Here is a 26,848-nt window from a genome sequence, read left to right on the forward strand (position 1 = left end):
GCGGCTCAACTTTAAAAGACGGAGCCCTAAGCATCGCCAAGTAGGAGCTGACCCTGCGCCCGAAGCGAAGCACGCACAAGCCACCTGATATGAGGCAGATCGCTCTGGTCGCGTGGTTTATAGAAGGCGATGGATAGGCGGAGTTCCAGGAAGGCTTTAAATAAAGAAGCCCAAGGGGTCTACTCAGGCGGCCGGAGTTAGGTTAGTGGACGCAGCGCGTGCGCTGGGTGCATAGAGGGCGAAGAAAAATGTGAACCAGCCCAGTGTTGCACTGTTCGCGTGCGCAGACTGTGCGCGAGAAATCCGTATCCTTCTGCTCGTTACCCGGGCCTTTTTATCGTCCAAGATAACATCTCACGCGAAACCGTGTACCCGCTCGCGAAGTACCCAGTCGCCACCGAGATAAGCGCGGTCGCAGAATCCTTTGTCGGAGTGCCCGGCGCCACTCTACAGGCCAGTGCCTTGATCTCTCAGGACGTACTGAACATCCGTTGCACGGCACGCCTGACACTGCTTCCTGGAACTCTTGTAACGCCTATCTGAAAATCTTCCTTTACAGGCTTTGCAAGCAGTCCTATAGGCGGTGATGAAATGTCTCCGAGAAAAGAAAGGAAGGCACTGCGCAAGAAAGAAGCAAGGAACAACGTCTTAAGAAATGACAGGCCGTTTTTCACCTCGCCACGTCTTTCGTAGGCCACAGGGAGAAGTGAAATTTCAAGACACACAGGGGGAAAAAAAAAAACTAATAAGGAGCGTCATTGCGGATGATAATGATATGGGATCCTCCCGTACGCACGACGTTGTGCAAGTCTTGACCGTGAACCCTGACCAATTTATGTCTTTCTCCTGCCTATCTGATCCGATTTGTTTTCGTGTCCCCGCGAAAGGATCACGAGAAAGAGCAACCGGTGTCGGTCTCTTGCAAGCACCCAGAATGATAAGCTCGCGCGGCACCACGTCGGGGCGAAAGTGATGGCGCTGTGGCCTTCTTCTTGCTGTACGGGGGCGAGGACCAGTTTCTGTGCGTTTCAGTGGAAAAGGCAGATTTACGTGGAAACGACGCACCCACATCGCTCTTCTCCTCGAATGAGCGTTGCGTCGTCGTATTCAAGCACCCGGCTTCGGGACACAGCCGATGCCGAGCAGACAGGCGCTAACTGTTCAGTACCGCGTCATTTTAAACAGTCCGGATAGGGTCAACAGCAGGCAGAAGCTACAAGCAAAATCCGGGCAGGCTGCCGTTCTTCAGCGGGTATACGCTTGCGCGTAGCCACGCCGGCAAGCTCGTTGTACACATCCGCCTCGTGGCACACCCGCGCAAAGCGTGTTGTGCTTCCGCGTACGTTCTCCCTTCACTCAATTCGCAATCCGTGCGAATCAATGAATTATGGTGTTTTACGAGTCAAAACCACGATTTGATTATGACGCACGCCGTAGCGGGGGCCTCGGAATTAAGTTTGACCACCAGGGGATCTTTAACGTGCCCCTAACGCACGAACACGGGCGTTTGTGCATTTCGCCCCCATAGAAATGCGGCCGCCGCGGCCCGGATTTGATCGCGCGGCCTCGTGCTTAGCAGCGCAACACCATATAGGCGCTAGGCCACCGCAGCGGGTGCTATCCCTGTGACGTGAAGCCAACATGTGGCAGCTTTGCGTTCCTAAAGCCGCTACGCTCGCAATGCTATCATTTCTTTTTGGTCGTTGCAACGCTGTGTTCACTGATTGCCTGAACGTCTGATTTATTTGAAATAAATGAAACTCTTTGGGCTTGCTGCCCTCTCCTAAACTTGAGAGTTTAGAGTGACGAAAGTGATGAAATTATACAGATATGGCGGTAATGACGTGCGCTATAAGAAATGTGACACGCCTTAAAAGGTTAGTTGCCATCACAAGCCGGAGGGCTCAACAGCAGCTCCTATCTGCCTTTCCATCGCTCTTTCCTCAGCTCTCTCCCTCTGACGAGTTAGCCATTAAAAGTTGAACAATGGACAATGTTGCTGTTTCACTAAACTTCACTAAAGTTCTAGGCTATATAACCCTGAAATTGAAGGCTATTAATTAGCTTTGAATTTTCAATTCTTTTTTGCAACAAAAGGGCAGTGATGTGGGATATGATAAGGAATATTTGGCGATCAGGCATCGAAGCAAATGTTGCGGCATGGGCACTTTCTGTCAAGCGCCATATCACTCAGAAACTGTAAACCTTATTCAATTTTTCAGATTCAGATTTGTTGCAAATAATACAAATAATGAAAATTTGTGCACGATACAGAAGGAGGTCCCAAAACTTAAACATCGTGGGGGAGATCTATCCAAGTAGAGTACTGAGAATAAAACAAAGCAAATGAAAAAGAGAGAAATCACTGCCCAAGCACTCCGTACAGATGGTTAACCAGCGAAGCTGAAACGTGCGGCCCCGGTGTTTTATCGGAAAATTATCGAAGCCGAAATGATTGATAGGCTAGGGGGATAACTGCGTTTCAAAACCATCAATCGCCCTTTCGTCTAAAGAGTTATCCTATCTACGTAAAGATAGGTGAGTCATGGAAACTGCACATTCGTGACAATTCTTGATGTTGCCCATATATATATGCGGTATTCTCACACTCGAAATAAACACTGTTGGAAGTCAGCGCCTGTGCGTACCACGTCTTTCTGTGTCCCCGTCCTTTCGCGCGCTATAAGCCTCATCTTGAAATTTAAGATGAGTGTCAACAATGACTCCAAGAAAAGTAACATGAACGGACGAGGTATAAGGGGCTGGTTTCTGATGACAAGAAGACATCGTTTTCCTGTTTGGGGAGTGAAAAAGCATGAAAGGTAAGTTTAAAAATACGAACAGACTCGCACGCGTTTACAGCAGTTAGCACAGCCCTTACTTTAGTTAGGAAAGGCTCAAATTATCATTTTGCGTTGTGGCACTACCGTGCACCTGCCTTCGCTTCGCCAGTCGTGGCAGCGCAGTAGGAAGCCGACCGCTACTAGACTGGTTCATTCCAACCGGTGCCCTTTACTTCATTTTATTTTTATTTAGATACACTAAGGGCTCGCAAGGGGCATTACATAAAAAAAAGGGGGGGGGGGCATAAAGCAGAACATCATTTTCACAAAGGAGCATTGCAAGTGGTTAATTATACAACACTTTGGTACAGCAAGTCGTAAAACATAGTAAAGGGGTAACCATTCCCACAAAAAATGTACATTCAACAAAAAAAAAGAACAAATTGTGGTTGCGAATAAGTGCTCTAGGAGATTTTTTTTTTTTTTTACTGAAAGTACTAATATTCTAGAAACATTAGCAATGCCCAATGAAATAAAGAAGCCTGTGTTATCGTGGTCATTCTGGAGGGTAACTAATTCCATTCTCTTATTGATAAGGTTAAAGGCGAATTCTTGTACTTTTCCGTCCGGGCGAAAATGGGGTAAACTTCGTAGGCATGATCGATGCGATGTCAAGTATGAGGTGGCCGTAAAATATGCGACCGGGCTATTCCCTGGACTATTTGCATTCGCCGGGCTGTAGGTGCTTTTCTATTTTCTTTGTTGTTTCCAAGCAGCAACTTCTCCCACGTGACACCTCCTGACAGTCGCAGTTTCTGACATGCATACTGCGCTCGAATGTTCTTTAATGTTGTTGGCGCGTCGTCAGACGCCAACAACGCCCACCTTCTGCTCTCCTTTGTGCATAATGATGAAAGCTAGCTTTGCACAACAAGCAGACCGTGTCGTCGCCGCGCGGCCACGCATGTTGATGTGCATCCCGACACGGCATACGAGAAGCTGCGCTTGGCGTGTTTAGCGTCTGTTGAGCCTCAGAGAAGCGGACGAAGCACAAACTCGGAGCGCTGAGCACGCGGTCGCAGAACGGAAGGCCTCGTTCGCTGTGCACGGTACCCAGAATTTCCAATTCAAGTCGTATCGTTTGATATCAGCGGGCGAAGAGAAAGTCCGGAAAGTTTCTTGAGGCAGAAAACGGATGCAGGTGGTAGGAAGCCGCGTCCTCTATGTGGAGGACGATATACGGCGTGGAAACAACGCAGTGAGCTGCAAACGCCGGCAGGGCTAAAACCGGCCTCTCGCGAAGTGAAACCAACGTTTTGCTGTTCGTTACCTACGACGACGTTGGAGATTTCTGCGCTAGTAAAATAGCCAGCTATTCCAACACCGCAGTTATCGAAGAAAATCTGAGGCAGAAAGCAAGAAAAAAATGGAAGGTGGAGCAAAAATAAAAGTTCGCATCGGACAAGAACAAAGCCCTACGAGAAGAGTGCGACGCTTCCCAGCATCGTACTGCCGTCTCTGCCCGCCGATCAGCATGTTGTTGCTTTATTTAATAATTTGTTTATTATTGTTCTTTTGTGTCCACGTTGTGGTCGGGGGCCACAGGCTTTACGCCGTGCCATGGCAGCGTTGCCAGGCAGGTTGCGCAGAAAGCAAGAGTGGCACGTAGGCAGACTTTCTTGTATGTTTTTTTTTTTGCTCAGTTTACAGCAAACCGGTTTGTAGAGACGGTGCAACAGACAACTTACATAAAGCACGTAACAGCCCTCCTATATGCTGCAGATGATCCCTGTGATCAAAGACTCTTGTTGATAGGAAGCAGCGTTACGTGATTCCACAAGGTAGCGTGATCATCTTCAACTATTATTATTATTATTATTATTATTATTATTATTATTATTATTATTATTATTATTATTATTATTATTATTATTATTGAACCCGTTCTGGAATAGAAGGAGGAACAGCGTACGCGTGCAACTGCCGCATGCAGTCACTGGTAGCTGAGAAAGTGCACTGCGAAGAAAGCTAAAAAAAGCTAGGAATTGGGCTTCCACCCACTAGAGAAGCGATCATTCTTTCTCCCTTTTCAGCGGAAATCCATTAGAATACATAGGCCCCGCGATGGCAACTTAAACTTGCTCGCTGGCTTCCACTTTCGGTATCTGCGCTTCTCTCGTTCTTTTTCTTTTTTTTTTATTCGGCGTCCCAGTGTCTTCTCGTTTTCGTTGTCATACTCCCCCGCCCGTTAACCTTTTAGCTAAAACAAAGGGCCGCGCGTCTTTTGGACGCTCCGTTCTGCGTTACGCGAGGGTGGGAGTTCAGGTATAATACTATTTATAAACGAAGCCATGCGACCAACAAAAGGAACGTGCATTCAGCTGGAGCGCAGGGGTGATAGAGGCTAGGGAGGCTGCGTGGAACCTCTCGTCCCACTTCGTTCGCTTGTTATTACTGCCAAACACGGGCAAAGTTGTTTGCGAACGCGTGCTTCAGTTTCAGGTGACGCTGTGACAGGCGCCCCTTGGTCAATATTAATTTGTTCGGCGTGCGGCTTTCACCCGGAGCGCACACGATACGTGCGGTTGTGTTTCAGCTAGTGTCGCGCGGCCCTCGTAAAAACGACGCTTTGCAGCGTCAACGCATAAAGAAATGCAAACGCGGGCACTGGAACGCGAGTATACACACTGAAAGCGAACTTACTTCCCCAGGAATTACATTACCAGGAAATTGTGGGTAAATTTGTCTTCGTAACCATGGTAATGTGCATCAAATTATAGCAGTGAAATGGAGTAGCAGAGCGCGCATGCCTCCATTCTCTCCACCTCATCCCGTAGCTAACTCTGCCTGTATTGACGAGCGAACGACAAAGACGGTGTCATTGATTGGCTTTTAGACAACGAAAGAGCTTCCATTTGCCTAGCAATGCACTACACCGCCTGCTATGTTCTCGCAATCTGCAGGGCTTTGCGTTGCAAAATATGAGTAGTCAGGGATGGGGAGGCCTTAAACGCGTAGTGGTATTGATAGTTTATTCCACTGCGGAGATTGAATTAAACTGACTCCATTCCCGATTCGTACTTGTGGAGGGGTTGAGAAAAAAATATGCTGCATGAGCAAATTGACGAGCCCATCGATTCCTGCAATGCGGGGCCGCCAGTTGACGAAAAAAAAGCTGAAAGAAAGAAGGAAAGAAAGAAAGAAAGAAAGAAAGAAAGAAAGAAAGAAAGAAAGAAAGAAAGAAAGAAAGAAAGAAAGAAAGAAAGAAAGAAAGAAAGAAAGAAAGAAAGAAAGAAAGAGCTAGATATTCGCCAGAATGAAACAAATTTAAACATTAGTTTAAATAGCTCTAGAGTTACTAAAGAATACGGCTATGTAAGCAGTCAAAGAGAAATAAGTACAGCGGTAATGAATAAATCAGCAACGGGTACAGAAAAAGAAACAGTAAGATACTAACACAACAAATAATAAACGGTTATGTGAAAGACCTTGCCAAACAGAAAGTGACGGTTGAATTGCATACTGATGGTAGATACGACCTAAAAAACTAACATGGCACAACGCCGTAAGGAAACTTATTTCATAGAATGGGATAAGACGTGGCTTAATACACATATGAAATCACATGAATCAGCGTTTTCAGAGAAACGTTACATGCATCGGCATTCATTTCATTAAACTTGTTTAATAGATGTGGTAGTTACTACATCTGTTACCTAAACTTTGAGTTGCGTAATTAGTTCGACATTTCGAAAAATGCCAAAGCTCCGAGTGTCTGCTGTTATACGCGGGTACAGTGGTATGAAGTTAAACCAGGGATGTTATAAGCTCATGCCTAACGAACAACTCATCTGTGTGTGCGAAAATGGTTTCGTTAGATATGACGCGTAATATTTTTGGCAAAGTAGTGGCAGTGGTTGTCGCGCACACAAGCTGGCAGTCATTTAGGTGTGACAAAAACACGGAATTATACAATAAATCCTTAACTAAATCTTAATGAGCGGTGTTTGTTTGCATGTATGGCAGCTTATTAGCGTCGATGTCTGCGAATGCGTGTTTTCAGATACAGGAACAAGAAACCATCTGGATGATGGCACACTCAAGTGACCTCCAATGACTTGTCATCGAAAGCTAGTGGGCCGATTAGTTCAGCCACGCTGCACTCGTGCATATGGACGAAACCCACGTCGATTGTCCTTTTCTAGCAAAAAGTCTTAGGTTTCAAACAAACTAACAGGCAAACATTCCATTTTCTTGCCTCTCCCAATGCGTACGGGAGGCAACTGCATGTGCGCCTAGCCAACGTGCCTGCCATTTCCGCTCCGAGCTTGCCGCGACGCTGAGCACGCATTCCATTTGTCGGTGATGTTTTAGTTTAGATAGGGTACCAGTAAGTGAATCCCTACCCCACCGAGCGAACCGCGTCGCCACACGCCGCGGCCAACTGAGCGACTGCACAACTACAAACCAGCGAGGGCCAAAGCCAGCTTCTGTGCAGGAGCTGCACGTGTCACAGTTTTGTGGGAAATTCTGCACCTACCGCTTGCGGAAAAGCTGTCTGCTAGCCAGCCGAGGACCATTTGCTGAGACATGCAGCGCGCCTTGCAGACGCGTCACTCTCCGCGAGCAAAAAGAAAGCATAAAATAAATCAATAAATAAACAATCCCTAAAAAGGATTCTCCGTCCGCTGCGCTATATGTGGTCCCCTTCTGCGACACAGTGTAGCGTTGTGTCCTTGACCGTACACAACCCAATAGAAGTGGTTCCTTTCACGTCCCTCTTTCCCTCCCCGTTTGAAGGGCAGCGCTCGCTCATTTTCCTGCCTCCCATCCGGGGTAGGCCGGAAAGAAAGGATTTGCAACCGTCTTCGCGGAGGATTTGCAAATGCGCACATGTTTCGGTAATGCAGCGCGAGCGTAGCCTCCCTGCGCGTAGGCGAATGTGACAAATGTCGACTCACCAGAATGGGATTATGGAAAGAAGAACGCGTCGCATGCGAACACTTGCCACGCAGCCTCGACTCCGAGATTGGAAAGCGCGCCCTTCGTTCTGGCAGTATTTTTCGCTTGTCTCAGAAAGGGAGATAGATGCACGAGGAGGCTTCCATTATTGTTGTTATTTTTTTCTTCCAGAAACAGCTTTCTCAGTTCTCAGAAAAGAAGGCAGCAGATGGAGCCGGTCACCTTCTTACGTTGCTAGGAATTTTCTCGTGTGTTTTCCAAAACACTTAACGTGGCCTTAGGATATATGCGTCGTGACTAGCTTGGACAGCTCTGCGCCGTCATGGCAACGTGGGATTGCATAATGAAGGAATGCAAGTCGCAGTTTTGCGGCCCGAAATTGCGAAGTAAACGCTTGTTACAGCTGTACTACTAGGGTAGTATTAGACGCGATTTGTCGGCCAATTAGCGTCGTTCAACAAGCCGCTTTTTTTAGCCCCAATTACGGAGCTATATATATATTTAGATTTGGTGCGAGCATCATAAGCAATCATTGTTTCTTTAGAAACTTCCGAGAAGCATTCGCGGGGCCGAGGCCGTGTTGTCCCCAAAGCCCCTTGACGCCATTGTATGTTTCGAGTACAAAAGAGCCTCTACTTTTAGATTCTCTGTATTAGCAAAAGTTGGCTGAATATCAAACGTGAAGCGGAAATGCTTCGTCCGCAATTCGAACTGTACGCGCCGCTGTTTCTAAGTGGCTACGGCGTTCTCATGCTGAGCGAGGTGGTGGGCTCGATACCCGACCCCGGCGGCCGCAAAAAAAAAAAAAAGAACACTCTTCTGTACTTATATTTAGATGCACGTTAAATAACCTGTACACATGCCTCTGCCGACCTCTTCTGGAATATGCCGCTGTCGTTTGGAACAGTATACTTGCCGGTCTTTGTTTAACAAACATCGAATGGACAGAGTTTAGAGGAAACTTGTTTCTGTAACATCGATATCGGTGCTCCAGGCAGGTCGGCCGTGAACAGCAGCCTCGCTGTCAGTCCTCGCTTGGTCTAGAAGACCTGGACTCAAGACCCACGAAAGCTGACTTCTTAACTTCCTTATTCGAGCTTGTAAAGAATATTATATAAAGAGATTGTACAAAAATATTAGCGTTAGTATAAGAATTCCACGAAAAATAACTAGCGTGTCTAGCCACTTTCATGTATCTGCTTCTGGCACCTCAAAGAATCCTTTGGCCAGGATTCTGCAAGCCTATATTATACAACGAGCATTCACACGAAATTGACATGTTCCACAGACATTTGCCCATTTTCCAAACAGCACTCAAATCCATTTCATGATTTATTTCCAGAAATGTCAATGTTCTTTTTGTATGTTATGTGGTGGACCGTTGGTGTATGGCATGTGTACTATTTGTTCTTGTTTGTTTGTGAGTATGTGTCCGACTTATTCGATGTGTCGGTTACCATGTGCTTGATGTTGAGACTTCCTGAAATCTCAGTCTGTCTTTTTTCTTTTTGCATGCCATATGTGCTACGCTTTGTAAAGTTATGTTATGTAAAGCTATGTTATGCTATGTTATCTATGTTATGTTGCGTTATACTATGTTGTGTTATACCGGTGTCACACGTACACTTCTGATCGCGATCGGGGCCGATCCGGATCGGATTTCTTAATCGCGATCAACAGTGGTCGCTGCTACACGGTCCAACGATCCGGATCGGGTTAATATCGTCTGCTGATTGTCAGCAACTCTCACAACTGCATGATGTATTAGCTACTCATTGCTTTCGGCCTATAGTACGGCAATGCCCACGCATAGCCGAGGTAGAGTTGCTGGATATGCTACCAAGGTCTCCCTTTGGGAGCCATATACAGTAACTCTAAGCTGAGGGAGCCAGTGACGCCACCTTGTGGTGCTGCGTTCAACCGTGATACCAGGACTGCCACCGCGGACACGGCCGACTGAAACCAGACTCTACCACAGGCACCGCGCGTGCAGCCGAACTCTCTGTTCTGTATAGAGTGTTCCTCAAAGTGTACTTGCTCGCACCTGTGAACGACGTGGGCCTAGCTGGCCCCGCTTCGCGTTTGCGAGCAAGGGTGTAGTACGTGGCGTTTAAAGGAAGGAAATTGAAAAGTGCAGCGCCATAACTGTATCTCGCTGTGAGGACACTTCAACAGCACTGGACAGGGCAGGGGTGAGGGGAATAAAAGAAGAGAAGAAGGAGGAGGCCTCCCCAGTCGAGCGGCAAGGTCGGAAGACCTGAGCAAAGATGGGTGTACGCATGCTGCCAGGCACCCTTCGCTGCTGATCGAAGCTGCTCAGTTTCGCGTTTCTGGTCGAAATGCTCATCGCGCTCCTCGATGCACATCGGCCGCGTCCCGAACGCGCGGCGCGCGCACCGAGCCGCAAGAAAGCCGCCACAGCATCGTGGCTCCATCAATGAGAGCTTCGTAAAGAGGCAAGATTAGATTAGGCGTAGTGGCCAAGTGGGTAGGGTGGAAGTGGATAGCAGGCTTGGGTCTACTCGGCAAGACAGGCAGTACCCGCAAATTAAACGCGAGAGGGGCGAGGGGGGGGGAGAGAGAAGAGGCAAATACAGCTTGCCTTTAAGGAAGGAGAGTGGCAAGCCGAGACAGGGCTGTGGCGACATCTATGGGGCCCTATAACATCGCATAGGGTCATGGCTAGTGCTGTCGTTATCAACTGTGAAGCCATGCGCAAGGACAGGAGTGTGCGTTGAAGGCACACTACTGAAGAGCACTGAAACATTATAATCATAAAGCATCCTTGGAAGTATCCTTTCAATACCCCATTTTCATGCATTAGGCGGGAGAGGGTTAATTATAACAAAAGAAAGTGATGTGCAAACTTTTTTTTATAACTTCACTGACGTCACTGATTTCAAAGTATCCTGCTCGTGTCACAGTGAGCCGTTTACGCGCAGCAAACGTTCCCTGAAGAAACAATTAATTAAATCCAGGTGAACGCGGACAAAGTGCATGACGTCACCACGAGCCATGGCGCGGAAACCGTGGGGCGAAGTCGCCACCCACGTCTCGTTTTTTTGTGCCTTCTCGGGATTGCAAAACTTCTTGTCACGCTGGGGTGACCTTTTTTACTACTGTAGAAGAGTAGCTTGCTAAACAGCTTTAAGTTAATGTCAGTTGTTAGTGTTCTTTACAAATCGCATCCTCTGGGGAAAATAGGAAAATCGTAACGTGCCCCCTGAGCGCCAGCCGTGCCCCTCCCTGAAATCTGCGGCCATTCTGCTATCGCGCGTCGCGCGCGTAGCAGCTCAAAGAGCAAAAATAAAATTCACTTGTTATCTGAAAGGCATCGACGCGTGATGCGGCATTTTCTGGTTATTCATTAAAATGAAAATAAAAGAAAGCGATTTAGTTACCTTCTTATGCTGCATGTACTATTCCCATGTAATCCCGTTTTGCTAATGATTTACAATTTGTGCTCTTGTTGTCGGTCACCAGTAACTCTGACGTAGCTGCCTCGAATTTTTGTGCCTGAAAATTGAATTATTTTGATTGTTCGAGTGCGCCTAAGGGGTCCGGAGCGGCCTTAGGCAAAGTCACATGCCTTTAGTCCCTGGGGCCCCTGGACAGTCTTGTAAATTTCCGAATAAACTAACATTCATTCATTCATTATATTGGTGACGGCTACTCTTTTGAGGGCTAATAAAAAAGTTATCAGATAAAAAGAAAGTTCAGAGATTCGGAAAATTAATATAGGCAAAAGGCAATTTGCAGACGATGTGTTTCTGATGAGGGATGCAGGTTCTTAGTCCGTGAAAGTTACGTTTGCGGGAACGACACTAGTGAAGAACTTCGAAGAACCTCAGCGAAAGATTGTGTTTCCTAAACTTTGGGACTGCATAATTCACACGTCAGCGAAGATAAATATAACGCATATAATTTTTTTACTAAATTCATTTTTTTATGTGATGACACTTATGCAGAAGGCCTTTGCTTGCGCTGGGTGCAGTCAATTCTTAACTACATCCATTTAAAAATCCGAGGACACCTAAGCAGTTCTTATGAATTGTGAATGCGAAAGGATCCACTTGAACACCGCTTAGCGGTCCTTCGAGCTTTGCGCTGCGAGTAATGTACCATAGCGGTACGGGCTGCCCGAGACAGCACGCAGAGGCAGCCTGCGGGGCCACCGCCGCATGCCACCAACCTCCTGTACGACCAGAGACCGAGGAATCGCGTCACGTGACTTCCTTGCCGACGCCAACCCGCCTCGCCCCGCGGCGTCGCGTCGCCGTATCTGCTCCGTCGAGGAGTGCTGGTGACGTGGCATCGCGCCGATGCCCGCTCTCCTCACGCAACACATGGCATCCTAGCGCGGCAGCAGGTGTTCGTCCGCTCTGCTCCGTCGAGGCGTGCTCGTGGCGTGGCGTCGCAGCGGCCCAATGGGAATTTAGGTGCCGTTTCGCTACTACAGAAGACGCCGGCTTTTTCGCTCAATTTGATGCTTTCGCATCAAAGACAAAAGATGTGCCGGAAACAGGAGTCAAACCCTGGTTGGTGCGGTGAAATCGAAGTTACACACGCCTCTCGCATGCAATCGTCAAAGGCCCGCCGGTGATGCTTCGTGGCTAGGGCGTTGCGCTGCTACGCACGAGGTCACGGGATCAAATCCCGGCCACGACGGCCCAATTTCGATATGGCCGAAATACAAAAACGCCCGAGCATTGGGGGCACGTTAAAGAAGCCCTGGTGGTCAGAATTATTCGATAGTCGCCCAATATGGCGTACCTAATAATCAGAGCGTGGTTTCGGCACGTAAAACGCCAGCATTTAATTTTTAATCGTAAAGCTCACGCTCGTCTTGCATCTTCGTCCGGAAGAAGACCAAGTCGGGAACGAAACCAACACGACAGCAATGATCATCTTGAAACAATGCTAAATATTTTCAGCCCGTTCCCCTTTTCTCGATTAGCCAGTGGTGTACCATAAGACAGGTGTAGGTTACCACGACGAGGTGGAGCTCTCACGTTCCGCCAGTAGAGTTTCATTTGCACAAGTCTAATCTCTACAAAAGTACAAAAACACAACATCGAGCATTGCGCCTGCAGGCATTGTAAGCACAGTCGATTATTCCGGAACTATAAGCGCGTACCTTGCTGTAAAAAGCAGTTGTTAAGAAGCGTCCGTGGGAGCCGATGGGATTGCATGTTTATGCAGAAAAAATATCGCTGAATTGACTAATCACGCAGAGGGTAACATAAGCATTCACATGAAGCATTACAAGCCGAGTCGATAATTATACCCACATGGTATTTATTTGACAATACGGTGTTCTTGGTATCGAGTGCGGGCTTATAATTGTAAGTATGTCTTTCTGTATATCAAGGAGGTTGACACCCGTGAGTCGTTGTACTCCAATATTTGGTGATATAATGGTTTATGCAGTGTTCACACTTGCTGTTGTACGCCATGCCAGTTACTATAGTACAACAAGAGGCTTCTCTTTCTTTCTTTCTTCCCGTTTCTTTTCTTTTTCTTTTTTCTTTCCTTTTTGAGCGAGTATTCAACAGGACCAGAAGCTCATGTAAATCGGCAGAGCAAAAAGTTTCCAAACGCCAAGCCAGCATTTCAGTTTTTCGCAACAGCGTAGCGCCGTATAAAACAAAGCAGCGATCTACGTGCGCAAGTTGACGTGAGAGGTGATGGAGAGAGCCAAGCACAAAAGTAACGAGCATTGCTAACGTTTATGATAATGTGCGAAGTACATGTATAGATCGTAATTTCCTTTGCCCAAGCCTCAAGAAAATAAAGATCTCGCCCATGCAGTTCCCCATGCATATGCCCGGTTTCGCGTGAAGTGCTGGAAAGGCCAGGCGCGACTTCGGATTCCATACACTCTTTAAAAGTCGCCGTCTCCTCGCCACCGTAATTCACATGAAGCGCTTTACACGACGAATGTCAGTGCCGGGTCATGCTTTCCCGATACGCTGTTCACGGTTGATGAATAAGCGGTGTTTTTGCCCTTTGGCTTCTGTGCATCACGCGACAGCTACAACAGAAACTAGCCATACGATGTACGCAATTGTGTGCAGAATGGACATCGCTCGTGAAGAAAATCACTGATCGAAAGAAATACGAATTGTCACCTAATATTTCTAAAATATTCGCATGGAACAAAATCCCCTTGTCTCCTGTATGAATGTTTCGATCACACGAAGTCGAAGAAAAAGGGACGCCGACAAAAGTTGACACGTGGTAAGCCAACGTGTCCGCGTTCCTTTTTCGGTACACAAGGTAAGGCGCCACAAAAAAGTGCTATCGCTATAACGTTCCTCGTCAAATCCTACGTGAGCAACTCCTAACGATGAAAATTGCCGTATAACCTAAGACGCGTGGTCGTCCGTTTTTTCCCATTGTTTGTTTTGCGAAGCACAAAAAAAGATATTCGATGTCATGATCCTCAAGATCACCATCTCTGTATGTGAGACAAGAAAAGAAATGGCGTGAGGGAGCAGATAAAATACTTTTTGGTGTTTGGAGAGGAAAAACAGCGGAGGAGGGTCGTACGTATATCCTTGCTCAATGCTCGCAATGTTTTCATGTTCAAGTAAGCACACACTTTCAAAGAAGACGAAAAGAAAGACACGGGAAAGGCACTTCGTCTTCCTTCAAAGTGTGGGCTTACTTAAACATGCAAACGGGGGAACCAACTACCTCGACGACGCGTTCTTTTAAACTGGCACTGTCATCTACGTTTACCCCGTGCAACTCCGAAGAGAGTGGGCCCATATTCACAAAAACCGTCTGTCTGCGAAAATGGTTCCGAAGAACGGGTGCTGACCATAGGATAGCGGTTACTGACAACGATTATGACTTCTCAGACACGTGGGCTTTGCCGACGGGAAATGATGCAAATGGAAACGATGTGCCGCAGGTCGTGTACTATCGGAGTTGTCATACACAGGGAGTGATTCCGCGTCTGGTTAGAGCTCAACTAACGCGAGCGAGTACCATGTAAGCATTTCCCTACAGTGGCTCACCCTCAAGCAGCACGTCATTAGCGTGCGCACGAGACAAGCAAAGCAGGTGATGAAGTGGCGAAGCAGATGAACGCCGTACCTTTTGGGTGACAGTGACGGGCCGCGTCGGCTCGTCGGCCAAGGGGTCGAGTCGCGGGGTCGGAGGGGGGCAAGTACACGATGTGTCGGCCGAGGCGTCTGGGTCCGGGCCCGGGTGAAGATGCTGTGCCCTGGCGAGCGGACCCGGGCCCCTTCTTATAGAGGCCCAGCGGTTCCTGTACGCCGGGGAGGGGCGGGCGGCCGGTTTCGCTTTCCCGCCCCATCGCCCCGAGCGACGGCGCACGCGCACACGCGCGCCGCGGCAACCCGCGCTTTTTTCCGCGCGCGCGCGCTTTTGCGACACTCGTGGCCCCTTGCTCCGAGCGCGAACGATTCGAGGGAACGTCTGAGCGGCAGTCCAGCAGGAGTGACCGCACCTGTATGAGCCTTGGGTTTCTGCACGGGAGGAAAATGTCGCGAATGTGTGTTGCGCGCCCATTTCGGGCAGCGCTGTCAATTCCCAAAATACGGCGCGCGAAGGAAATTATAGCGCGCGATCGTTAGCGTGCAGCTTTAGTTAGCCTCAAGGTAGAGTAATGCGGGAAGTACAGAAGTACTAAAGCTGTTACGAAAATCAAAAGCGTAAAGAACATAGTGCTGTTACTCAGTGGCAAACACTTTCTGATGTGCAAAATGTAAAAAAAAATAATAATAACGTAAATTTTGCGATAAGCGCACTATTCCCCTTCATGGTGTCCATTAAAGTCCGTGAGATAACTTAAGTATGATTTTTTTTTTCTTGCGAAAACAAGCGACCTCTGAAAACCGCTTCCAGCAGACGGCTTATTTCCTCCCAAGAGCCGCGATGAAATTAAAATGAGATTCTTTGAAAAGAAGAAGTTGTTTGAGGCCGTAAGCAATTTTATGAATAAAGTTATGAATGATTAGCGATGGAGAAAATCCAAATCGCTTACAAATAGGTAAATGCATATTTGCCCAAAGTCAGCCGCTTCAATCGAAGCCAACAAGTCGAAATAAGCGGCGTGGTGTCTCTAAGGTAGTCCAAACTAACCGAAAGTTTTCCAACAAAATTTGAAATATAGCTTATGCGATTAAACATGTTCCATGCAGCTGAAATATTGATGCATATCCCGGTAAATGACTCGTTTTGCTAAAAAAAGAGGAACAAGAAAAAAAAACATGTAAAGTAAAATGGCTAGAAACTTGTCTGTGATCACATGGCGTTTAAGAAATTAAAATTTGGGGTTTTACGTGCAAAAGTCACGATATGATTATGAGGCATGCCCCCCGTAGTGCACGGGGCACTCCACATAGATTCTGACCACCTAGGGTTTTCTTTTTAACGTGCACCTCAATCTAAGCAAACTAGAGGTTTTTTTTTTTTTTGCATTTCGCCCCCACAGAAATACGGCCTCCACGGCCGGGTATCGAACTCGCAACCTTGTGCTCAGCAAAGCAACACGATAGCCATTGAACTATAGCGGACGGGTGCACACGGCGTCTCCCGCTATTACCGACGATGGCAATAGAATTCGGGCTGGTTTCCGCGTTTCTAGTCAAAGATATGGACTTCATTGAGTCTGACGTTCGAACACATCTCCGAAATTTACAAATTTACTAGAGGAAGAGACGAACGAAGGCAAGAACAGATGAGCTTACCATGTAAAAAAAGAAAGCGAGAGCAAGCACTCCGCTCTCCTTCCCAGGAGCCATTAAATAGCAACTCTATCTATCTATCTATCTATCTATCTATCTATCTATCTATCTATCTATCTATCTATCTATCTATCTATCTATCTATCTATCTATCTATCTATCTATCTATCTATCTATCTATCTATCTATCTATCTATCTATCTATCTATCTATCTATCTATCTATCTATCTATCTATCTATCTATCTATCTATCTCTCTCTTTCTTGCTCTCTAAGTAGGGAGTATGACGGCGATCACCCCCGGCAACCGAGATTGAAAAGAGCTAAAATAAATCGAGGGAAAATATTTCTGTAGGGCGACAGCTCAGACTGAGGTAAACGCAACTATTGGTGATTTCACCACTTTCACAGCGCTGGTCTGCTAAGGAGAGAGGGTAAATGAGAGTACCAGCTATAGTTCCTTTTTATTTCTTTGTCGTTGAAGAATGAAATAAAATGTAAAATTGTTGGCTTAATGTGCCTAATTTAAGGAAACTCGGTTAGAGAATGTTACTTGAGTACAATAGAAATTATTAAACATGCTCTTTTTTTGCACAGCAGCGGCGTCAGAAGCGGGAAGCAGCCTTACAACTTGATTAAGTCAAGCAGGCTAGGTGAATTTTTATCACAGTACCGTTTCAAATGGGATGCCACTAAATCATCATCGTCATCATCATCCTTTCCATACTCACTTCCTTTCGGTTCGCTCAAATGAATCAGAACAACTCCGACCAAAGGTTTTTTCTACCTTTTTTCTTTTTAACAGCCCACGGCAACCTCCTCCCCTAAATAAAGTATACAAAGCAGTTCAGTTGCTCGCGCGAAAGCCTGCGCCGCGTTCCTACCTGATTTGTTTTTCTGCTTTGTTTTTCACTTTGACTGCAGTTAAGCGATCGAAGCAGTTTGCTGTACCCGTCCGTCCGTCCGTCAGTACCGTTAGGCTGCGGTGTGCGTTATTGTATCAGATCAATACATCGTTTAATTAATATGGGATAGAGGTACCATGTAAAATTTTACTGCGACAGCAGTGAAGATTTAGAAACAGGGTTTTTTTCGTCCTTCAGTGTTTTTTTTTTTACTTCCGTTCCTCAGCAGCACGTGTAATCTTGCCGTTCCCTAAAGTTGGGTCACTTTACACTGAATTGCGGGCTTTTCGCACAAAGTAGAGGGCGTTGGCTGGTCTCGGGGGAGTGACATCTGTCGCAGCTGATTTCCTTGGACTGACCGCATTATGCTTCCATTTCTGATGATTTACTGATTTGTTTCGAAGCGCAGAAACCGCAGAACGTGCCGCTTTGTTGCTGTATTTTCTTTGCTCATTCAACTGACTGTTCGCGCAAGTTTGCGAAAACAGCTGTATTCGTTGGAATGCTGCCATTTGACCCCACGTTATAATCCTTTGATCAGTGAGAAATGTACCGTTTGTAGAGAAGCCGGCGACACAATAGCTGCAAACAGTTCCAATTAAATTTTTTTTTCAAATCAATCAGTTGCACTAAATGGATTCGTAGCCGGATGAAGCGCACAGGTCTGTTGGTCTTTCTTTCTCTTTCTCTAAAAAATAAAATTAAATAAATTATGGGTTATTACGTGCCGAAACCCCGATCTGATTATGAGGCACGCCGTAGTGGGGGACTCCGCAAATTTTGACCACCTGGGGTTCTTTAACGCGCACCTAAACCTAAGTAGACAGGTGTTTTCGCATTTCGTCCCCATCGAAATGCGGCCGCCGTACCCGGGAGTTCATCCCGCGACCTCGTGCTTAGCAGCCCAACACCACAGCCACTGAGCAACCAAAGCGGGTTCTCTCTCTCTCTCTCTCTCTCTCTCTCTCTCTCTCTCTCTCTCTCTCTCTCTCTCTCTCTCTCTCTCTCTTCTTTGCCAGCAAAACAGTAATTCGTTCGCCGTTGCAAACGTGTGCGCAGAGTCCGGGCCTGGATCACTACGCATTCGTTCAGTGTTGAAGCGTGTGTATATATGAAGCCAACCACTGCCCCGCCGAAGTACACAAGTTACAGCCCATTGTCGAGAGAAATATATCGCGTGGCGAGCCCGAAATGTACAGTCACGTTCAATATGAGCTGGAACACGGTGCCCATCGTCGAAGAGGCTCCAAGACAGCACGGCGGCACCGACAACACGAAAAAGGTGGGAGAACTAAACACGGTTCCAATTATTGGTATTTATTAAACCAATTTCTCGCATGTCGCCGCCACCATAGAGTCTCGCAGCCCCTTCGACCAGGGGCACCGCGTTGCGGCTCATATTGAACGCGACTGCACTTCCAAAATGAATATTAGTAATACACCGTAGCGCCTACGTCCCATTGATCTCTCTCTCTCTTTTCTCTGTAAGGTTATATAGCGTTCCTGACTAGAACGGCAGTAGAAAAGAGATAATCTCAGTGAGACGGGTATCTTCCGCTATTTTATTCTAACTTCTTCGTCCTCACTTCTACCCTAGCCCACTTCGTCTTCTTTCATGCATCCAGCGCAGACCGCTTTTATCTATCTATCTATCTATCTATCTATCTATCTATCTATCTATCTATCTATCTATCTATCTATCTATCTATCTATCTATCTATCTATCTATCTATCTATCTATCTATCTATCTATCTATCTATCTATCTATCTATCTATCTATCTATCTATCTCTTTCTTGCTCTCTAAGTAGGGAGTATGACGGCGATCACCCCCGGCAACCGAGATTGAAAAGAGCTAAAATAAATCGAGGGAAAATATTTCTGTAGGGCGACAGCTCAGACTGAGGTAAACGCAACTATTGGTGATTTCACCACTTTCACAGCGCTGGTCTGCTAAGGAGAGAGGGTAAATGAGAGTACCAGCTATAGTTCCTTTTTACTTCTTTGTCGTTGAAGAATGAAATAAAATGTAAAATTGTTGGCTTAATGTGCCTAATTTAAGGAAACTCGGTTAGAGAATGTTACTTGAGCACAATAGAAATTATTAAACATGCTCTTTTTTTGCACAGCAGCGGCGTCAGAAGCGGGAAGCAGCCTTACAACTTGATTAACTCAAGCAGGCTAGGTGAATTTTTATCACAGTACCGTTTCAAATGGGATGCCACTAAATCATCATCGTCATCATCATCCTTTCCATACTCACTTCCTTTCGGTTCGCTCAAATGAATCAGAACAACTCCGACCAAAGGTTTTTTCTACCTTTTTTCTTTTTAACAGCCCACGGCAACCTCCTCCCCTAAATAAAGTATAAAGCAGTTCAGTTGCTCGCGCGAAAGCCTGCGCCGCGTTCCTACCTGATTTGTTTTTCTGCTTTGTTTTTCACTTTGACTGCAGTTAAGCGATCGAAGCAGTTTGCTGTACCCGTCCGTCCGTCCGTCAGTACCGTTAGGCTGCGGTGTGCGTTATTGTATCAGATCAATACATCGTTTAATTAATATGGGATAGAGGTACCATGTAAAATTTTACTGCGACAGCAGTGAAGATTTAGAAACAGGGTTTTTTTCGTCCTTCAGTGTTTTTTTTTTTTTACTTCCGTTCCTCAGCAGCACGTGTAATCTTGCCGTTCCCTAAAGTTGGGTCACTTTACACTGAATTGCGGGCTTTTCGCACAAAGTAGAGGGCGTTGGCTGGTCTCGGGGGAGTGACATCTGTCGCAGCTGATTTCCTTGGACTGACCGCATTATGCTTCCATTTCTGATGATTTACTGATTTGTTTCGAAGCGCAGAAACCGCAGAACGTGCCGCTTTGTTGCTGTATTTTCTTTGCTCATTCAACTGACTGTTCGCGCAAGTTTGCGAAAACAGCTGTATTCGTTGGAATGCTGCCATTTGACCCCACGTTATAATCCTTTGATCAGTGAGAAATGTACCGTTTGTAGAGAAGCCGGCGACACAATAGCTGCAAACAGTTCCAATTAAATTTTTTTTTCAAATCAATCAGTTGCACTAAATGGATTCGTAGCCGGATGAAGCGCACAGGTCTGTTGGTCTTTCTTTCTCTTTCTCTAAAAAATAAAATTAAATAAATTATGGGTTATTACGTGCCGAAACCCCGATCTGATTATGAGGCACGCCGTAGTGGGGGACTCCGCAAATTTTGACCACCTGGGGTTCTTTAACGCGCACCTAAACCTAAGTAGACAGGTGTTTTCGCATTTCGTCCCCATCGAAATGCGGCCGCCGTACCCGGGAGTTCATCCCGCGACCTCGTGCTTAGCAGCCCAACACCATAGCCACTGAGCAACCAAAGCGGGTTCTCTCTCTCTCTCTCTCTCTCTCTCTCTCTCTCTCTCTCTCTCTCTCTTTCTTTGCCAGCAAAACAGTAATTCGTTCGCCGTTGCAAACGTGTGCGCAGAGTCCGGGCCTGGATCACTACGCATTCGTTCAGTGTTGAAGCGTGTGTATATATGAAGCCAACCACTGCCCCGCCGAAGTACACAAGTTACAGCCCATTGTCGAGAGAAATATATCGCGTGGCGAGCCCGAAATGTACAGTCACGTTCAATATGAGCTGGAACACGGTGCCCATCGTCGAAGAGGCTCCAAGACAGCACGGCGGCACCGACAACACGAAAAAGGTGGGAGAACTAAACACGGTTCCAATTATTGGTATTTATTAAACCAATTTCTCGCATGTCGCCGCCACCATAGAGTCTCGCAGCCCCTTCGACCAGGGGCACCGCGTTGCGGCTCATATTGAACGCGACTGCACTTCCAAAATGAATATTAGTAATACACCGTAGCGCCTACGTCCCATTGATCTCTCTCTCTCTTTTCTCTGTAAGGTTATATAGCGTTCCTGACTAGAACGGCAGTAGAAAAGAGATAATCTCAGTGAGACGGGTATCTTCCGCTATTTTATTCTAACTTCTTCGTCCTCACTTCTACCCTAGCCCACTTCGTCTTCTTTCATGCATCCAGCGCAGACCGCTTTTATCTATCTATCTATCTATCTATCTATCTATCTATCTATCTATCTATCTATCTATCTATCTATCTATCTATCTATCTATCTATCTATCTATCTATCTATCTATCTATCTATCTATCTATCTATCTATCTATCTATCTATCTATCTATCTATCTATCTATCTATCTATCTATCTCCTTTTCTCTGTAAGACTTATATCAATATTTATTCAAACCATACCGGCCTTCAATTCAGGCCATTAAGCACGAGCCTGTACTTTAATAGAGGCGGCTCCGTTCGCGAGCGAGCGCAAAAATGCAAAGTTAGCGCGGTGTCTCCATATGCAAATAATCGTAATATGTGGACACCATAGAATGTGGAATAAAGCATCCTGCACAAACACATTAGTGGAGATAAAAAAGGCTGTAAGTCTAATTCACTTCCGCGTACTCTCGTCGTCGTCCGAAGAATGGAACAAGCGGGTTAAGTATCGTTGATGACAGCCTGAGTGCTGCATAATGAAACAAGTAACCCGAGAGAAAGAGAGCAAAAAAAAAAAGCAACACGAAACAGCAGGGACGGCCAAGGTAGCGAGTGCTGAAGGTTGTACGGACAGGGACATCTCAATTTACATGTTTTTCAGGCATGCGCGCCAAAATAGGCACTCTCAAAAGCGCAATATGACATTTCTGTTCTTCTATAAAGATACTTGCTATAAACGCACTCTGACCTAAATTAGGTCTTTTTTTTTTTCGTTCGTGTTTTCGCCTGTGCATGCTCTATAAATACTAAAAGGTCCGTGCTCGGAGCTTAAATGTGTGTTTTCGCTACCATTACTGCCGTTATTGGTCTGCCGCGCTCAGAGAGTCATTTTACGTTTTTAATGCTATAGCGACGAATAAAAGACTGGAATTTGCATCAGCCACAGGCCACTCTCATCAAGCCTACCTTGTTGACTTACTTGAACTTGTCGTGAATCGCGCAGTAAGTTGTGTTGCTTCCAAATATGACTATCGGCTAAGTGCTAGTAACATTAAGCAACATTCATCCATTGGAGTATCTTTGCAAAATATCATGTATATGTTTGTTTCACAAGGTTTGCCACAACTTCCTACGTTTACGCGACACGCTTCGTCTGCCACCTAATCGTACTTCACGTCGTCTGTTCTATTCCTTCAATCTGCATCGTCTTCATAGTTCAACAAACGCTTTCAACAAATCTTTTTTGCCGATAACCATTGAGGAATGTAATAGGTTACCTGACCATATAGTAATAGAACGTATAACTCATCCAAGTTTCTGCAATCACTAATAAATAATATCTATCTTGCTACGTAACATAGTTTGGTTGATCTGCTTTGTATTTCTTCCTTGTGTCGTTTGTGTTGGTTGTAGTTTAATCTTTGTTGTATTTCACTGCATTGTACAAGTTGTTTCCAGTTGCGTTGTATTTCTTTTGTTTTACTTCACATCAGATGACTATGTTTCTAGCTTTATCTTATGTATACTACCCCCTTATGGAATACCCCAACAGGGCCCTTTAAGGGTTAATAATAAATGATGATGATGATGATGATGATGATGATTATGATGATTATGATGATGATGGCGACAATAAATTAGCTAGCTCTCGGCACCGCCGCCATCCACCACCATATAGAGAGTGGATGGGAAAACGGCGCCGCGGTAGCTCAATTGGTAAAAGCATCGCTCGCGTAATGCGAAGACGTGGGATTGTTGCCCACCTGCAGCAAGTTGGTTTTTATCCACTTTTATTTCCATTAATTTATAATTTCTTTAATTCAATTCCTAAGTACAAGTAATTTCCCCTATGTTGTCCTTGGTGTCTTTGTTTATTGGCTTCTCATCATATGATATATATATATATATATATATATATATATATATATATATATATATATATATATATATATATATATATGAACTTTTCACACTTTCACACACATACTTTTCCACTTACTCGTAATGCTAACGCATTAAAATAAATATTAAGCTATATCGGCCAATCACGCTTCTGCAGTATACCAAAACGGCCTCACTTTCCGCGAGAGGCGGTTTGACAAACCAGAAAAGACGCAGAAACGTCAAGCCCGTTTCACATGGTGCGAATTTGACTGCGTTTTCGCACTTGAGAGTTCACAGTTGCGGCAAATGGGCCGTCGGATCCTTCGTGCGTGCGATTTTTCGATGTTCGGATCTCTGAAATTCTCTGCGACAAATTGGTCGTAGACACTTCACTGTGGTAACGCACTCAGACGCAAAGAACTTTCACGAAAACAGCTTCTAAGTTGCTTTACTTTGTTCTTACCGAAGCGAACCGACGCCAAGAACGTAATCCAGTCCTCCGCTAGGTGCTCGCAAATGCTAAGACTGCAGCTGCCGCACTCGGTGCATGTGAAGCGGTGATGCGAAGTTCGCATACGCGGAAATCGCAGCTGCGTAAAACGCCGTGCAATATCGCACCATGTGAAGCAGGCTTAAGGCGGCTGGCGACATCGCCCTCAATTTCCCGTACCAGCTTGCGGTCACGTGATGGATCCTGGTACCGTCTCGACGGGTCTAGTTATTCGGTAAAGCAGGATTACAGTGCATCCTCAAAGAAAAATAAACAAAGGCTACAACCTGTACTCGCGGACCACTTTCTGTGACACCCGCCACGGTGGCTTATAGTGGCTATGGAGTTGCGCTGCTAAGCACGGGGACGCGGGTTCAAATCCCTGCCGTGGCGGCCGCATGTAAAAATGCCCATGTCCCGCCGTGCATTGGGGGCACGTTAAAGATCCCCTGGTAGTCCCCCGGAGTCCCCGGGAGTCCCCCATTAACCCATAGTCCCCCACTATACGGCGTGTCCCGCACTCAAAGTGTGGTTTTGGCACATAAAACCCATGAATTCAATCAAACATTCGGTGGCAATGAAGGGAAAGCTACGGGGATGGAGCTTCTTCGCATGTGTCATTGCGCCAAGTAGTCCGGCAGCGAGCGCTTTTTGCTTCTCGGAAGAGCTAGACGCTGTGAATCGACGTGCGATGGTTTCGCGTTTGGGCAGACGGGGAAGGGAAAAGCCGCAAGAGAAGTAAGCTTTCATATTCAATGGTGCGTTTCGTCTTATTTAACTGTTGCAAATAAGACGTTCAACTTTTCTCTTCCCCAACTTAAACTAACGCGGATGAAAGTGCGGAACATTTCTTTTCCCCAGAAGCGCTCTAGCTTGTGCCTACTTTGCCTCCGTATAGCGTTCCCTTCATTGCCACAGAAAGTTGTCAACGAGGGTAGCAAGTTTACAGAGATATCTTGTTGCTCCAAAAAGGCCGCGCAATGCGAGAAAAGTAATGTGACATCCATGATGTCGCACTGACGTTCCGGCCCCGTGGTTTCGGCACGAAATTAAAGAAACGGAAGTTTGGCGTTCGTTTTCTCCAGTAGAAACGAACCTTTCTTCTGCCAAACTAATGAAAATATAGTTTTGAAAGAATACGCTGGATTTTTTTTAGCTCATTAGCGTACGTCCCTTTAAAGGGATGTATACCTTGCCGATCTCTTTGCGTTTTTTTTTTTCTAAATGGGAGACACGGCTGCTTCACAATGCGGCCGCCGCTGCCAGGATCGAACTGGCGACCTCACGCTTAGCAGCGCCACGCATAGCCACTAAAGCTACCGCGCGTATGTTTTTATCATGTAATGAACACGGACGACGAAGGGTACTTCCGCGTCGCGAAATGAAGGACAGCGCCGACGCAAGTGACCTCGTAAGCTGATATAGTGCTGGCCATTGACCCGACAAAAATAAACGAGCTCTTTCTCATAACTATAAAGTGAGAAACCTGCGGCCTTGAAAGTTGCTCAGTTTCGGAAAGTTAAACGGTTAAACTAACCCGGCGCGTCATGGCCCTTAAAAGAAGCCGAGGCCGCGCAAACATCCTGACGTAGCGTCATGCGCCTTTACGCTGCAGAAGAAAAGCGACTGTCTCGCGGGTTGTTTTGATCGTGACTGGCACAACGCGGCTTGCACTGAAAGAGAAAACAAACAAACAAACTATTTTTCTGTCCTTATCGGCGTCTGTTTTTCTCGTGCAGAGTTTGTCCGAGCTATATCAGGCAGCCAATGGAGCCGTTTTAAAAATTGGCGCAATGCATATTTTCTGCTTTAATTTATGATAGCTTAGCCGAAGTTGTTAGCGGCCCGCTGCGCTCAGATCTTGCCAGAAGCAAAGCGGGCTTAAAGTATGCCTGCTCCATAAAAAAACGGCTAAACCTAAACGCTCGCACACATTTCTGCTTTTTTTCTCGGCTACTTCAATTTCATATTTCAAATTACTTTGTCCGCTATAAGTGTCACTGGCATGTATAATAGTATTTTTATTATAATGTGTTTGTGTTTTATTATATTGTAGTCGAGTATGTAGCATTATGCTGCAGGTTATGTTTATTATATTTATTGCCATACGTTTGTTGTTTTTCTTTTATGCATTTTTTTTATTGAAGTGAATGTTAGGAGAGGTTGGCGCCTTTATGGTGGCACCGGCTACTCCTTGTCACTTGGCAAACGAAACAAATTTGCGTAAAAAGGGAGAATAGCGACACAAAATATAACACTCAGTAGAACACTGGGTGAATAAAAAATATACGGTCCAACAGTACATGAGTCGCATTACCATATACTAACTCAAACTTCATGTTAATTCACGTTTATTTTATGTCAGAAGAAATTCAAATTCAGGACAACATTCATTTGGGCTAGATGGTGCATACTTGAATTACGAAGGAACAGCGCCAACGAAGACGATCACAAGTGGGGAGATCACAAGTGTGGCGCTTGTCCTGTGTCGTTCTCCCCACTTGTGATCGTCTTCGTTGGCGCTGTTCCTTCGTAATTCAATTCAAATTCATTTCTGATGTATTTGCTTTGCAAATACTATTTGTTGCCTGTATACTTAAACATCTTACTTTAGACCTATAGGTCTAATCAGTGTTTGCCTATGTTCATGTGCTGTAATCAAAGGAACGCGTAATAAATAAAGAAAGCAGAAAGTTGGAGGCGAGCAGAGAGGCATGCGAGTGCGCGTTTTAGCAACGAGTTGATTGCAGTGTGGTTTCTGCCCAGCAACTTTCGATGTGCTGAACATGAGTAAGCATAGAACTTTAAGGAGCATTCGATAACATCTCTCACAAAACAATTGTATCCGAGTTCAACGCAATTGACTGCGGAGCGGGAATAGTTAATTACAGCAAATCCTTCCTCTCCGGGAGAACGGCCATCGAAGGGCAAGGGCAGACCAGATCCGACCCCATACAGATGTTAAACAAGGGCACACCACAAGGAGCCATAATCTCCCCTTTGCTTTTCAACATCGGCATGTGCAAGCTCGATCACGTCCTCGAGGAAATCCTGCATTTTAGTTACACTTTGTATGCGGATGGCACCACCA

The 26,848-nt window shown here is 46.0% G+C and overlaps 1 protein-coding gene across 2 annotated transcripts in view; it reads right to left on the bottom strand.

Annotated features, from left to right (window-relative positions):
• The window catches only part of ImpL2 (Ecdysone-inducible gene L2), a 122,909-nt gene extending 107,908 nt beyond the window's left edge, over positions 1-15,001 (bottom strand). Inside the window, exon 1 of one of the 2 annotated variants that reach the window (XM_065430162.1) lies at positions 14,850-15,001. The gene's annotated coding sequence lies outside the window, so the exon portion shown is untranslated. The remainder of the gene's footprint in view (positions 1-14,849) is intronic. The other variant, XM_065430153.1, reaches the window with a different exon arrangement.
• Positions 15,002-26,848: the final 11,847 nt, after the last annotated feature.

Source organism: Dermacentor albipictus, chromosome 1 (assembly GCF_038994185.2).
Source record: "Dermacentor albipictus isolate Rhodes 1998 colony chromosome 1, USDA_Dalb.pri_finalv2, whole genome shotgun sequence".
In the NCBI taxonomy this organism is placed as follows: Eukaryota; Metazoa; Arthropoda; class Arachnida; order Ixodida; family Ixodidae; genus Dermacentor; species Dermacentor albipictus.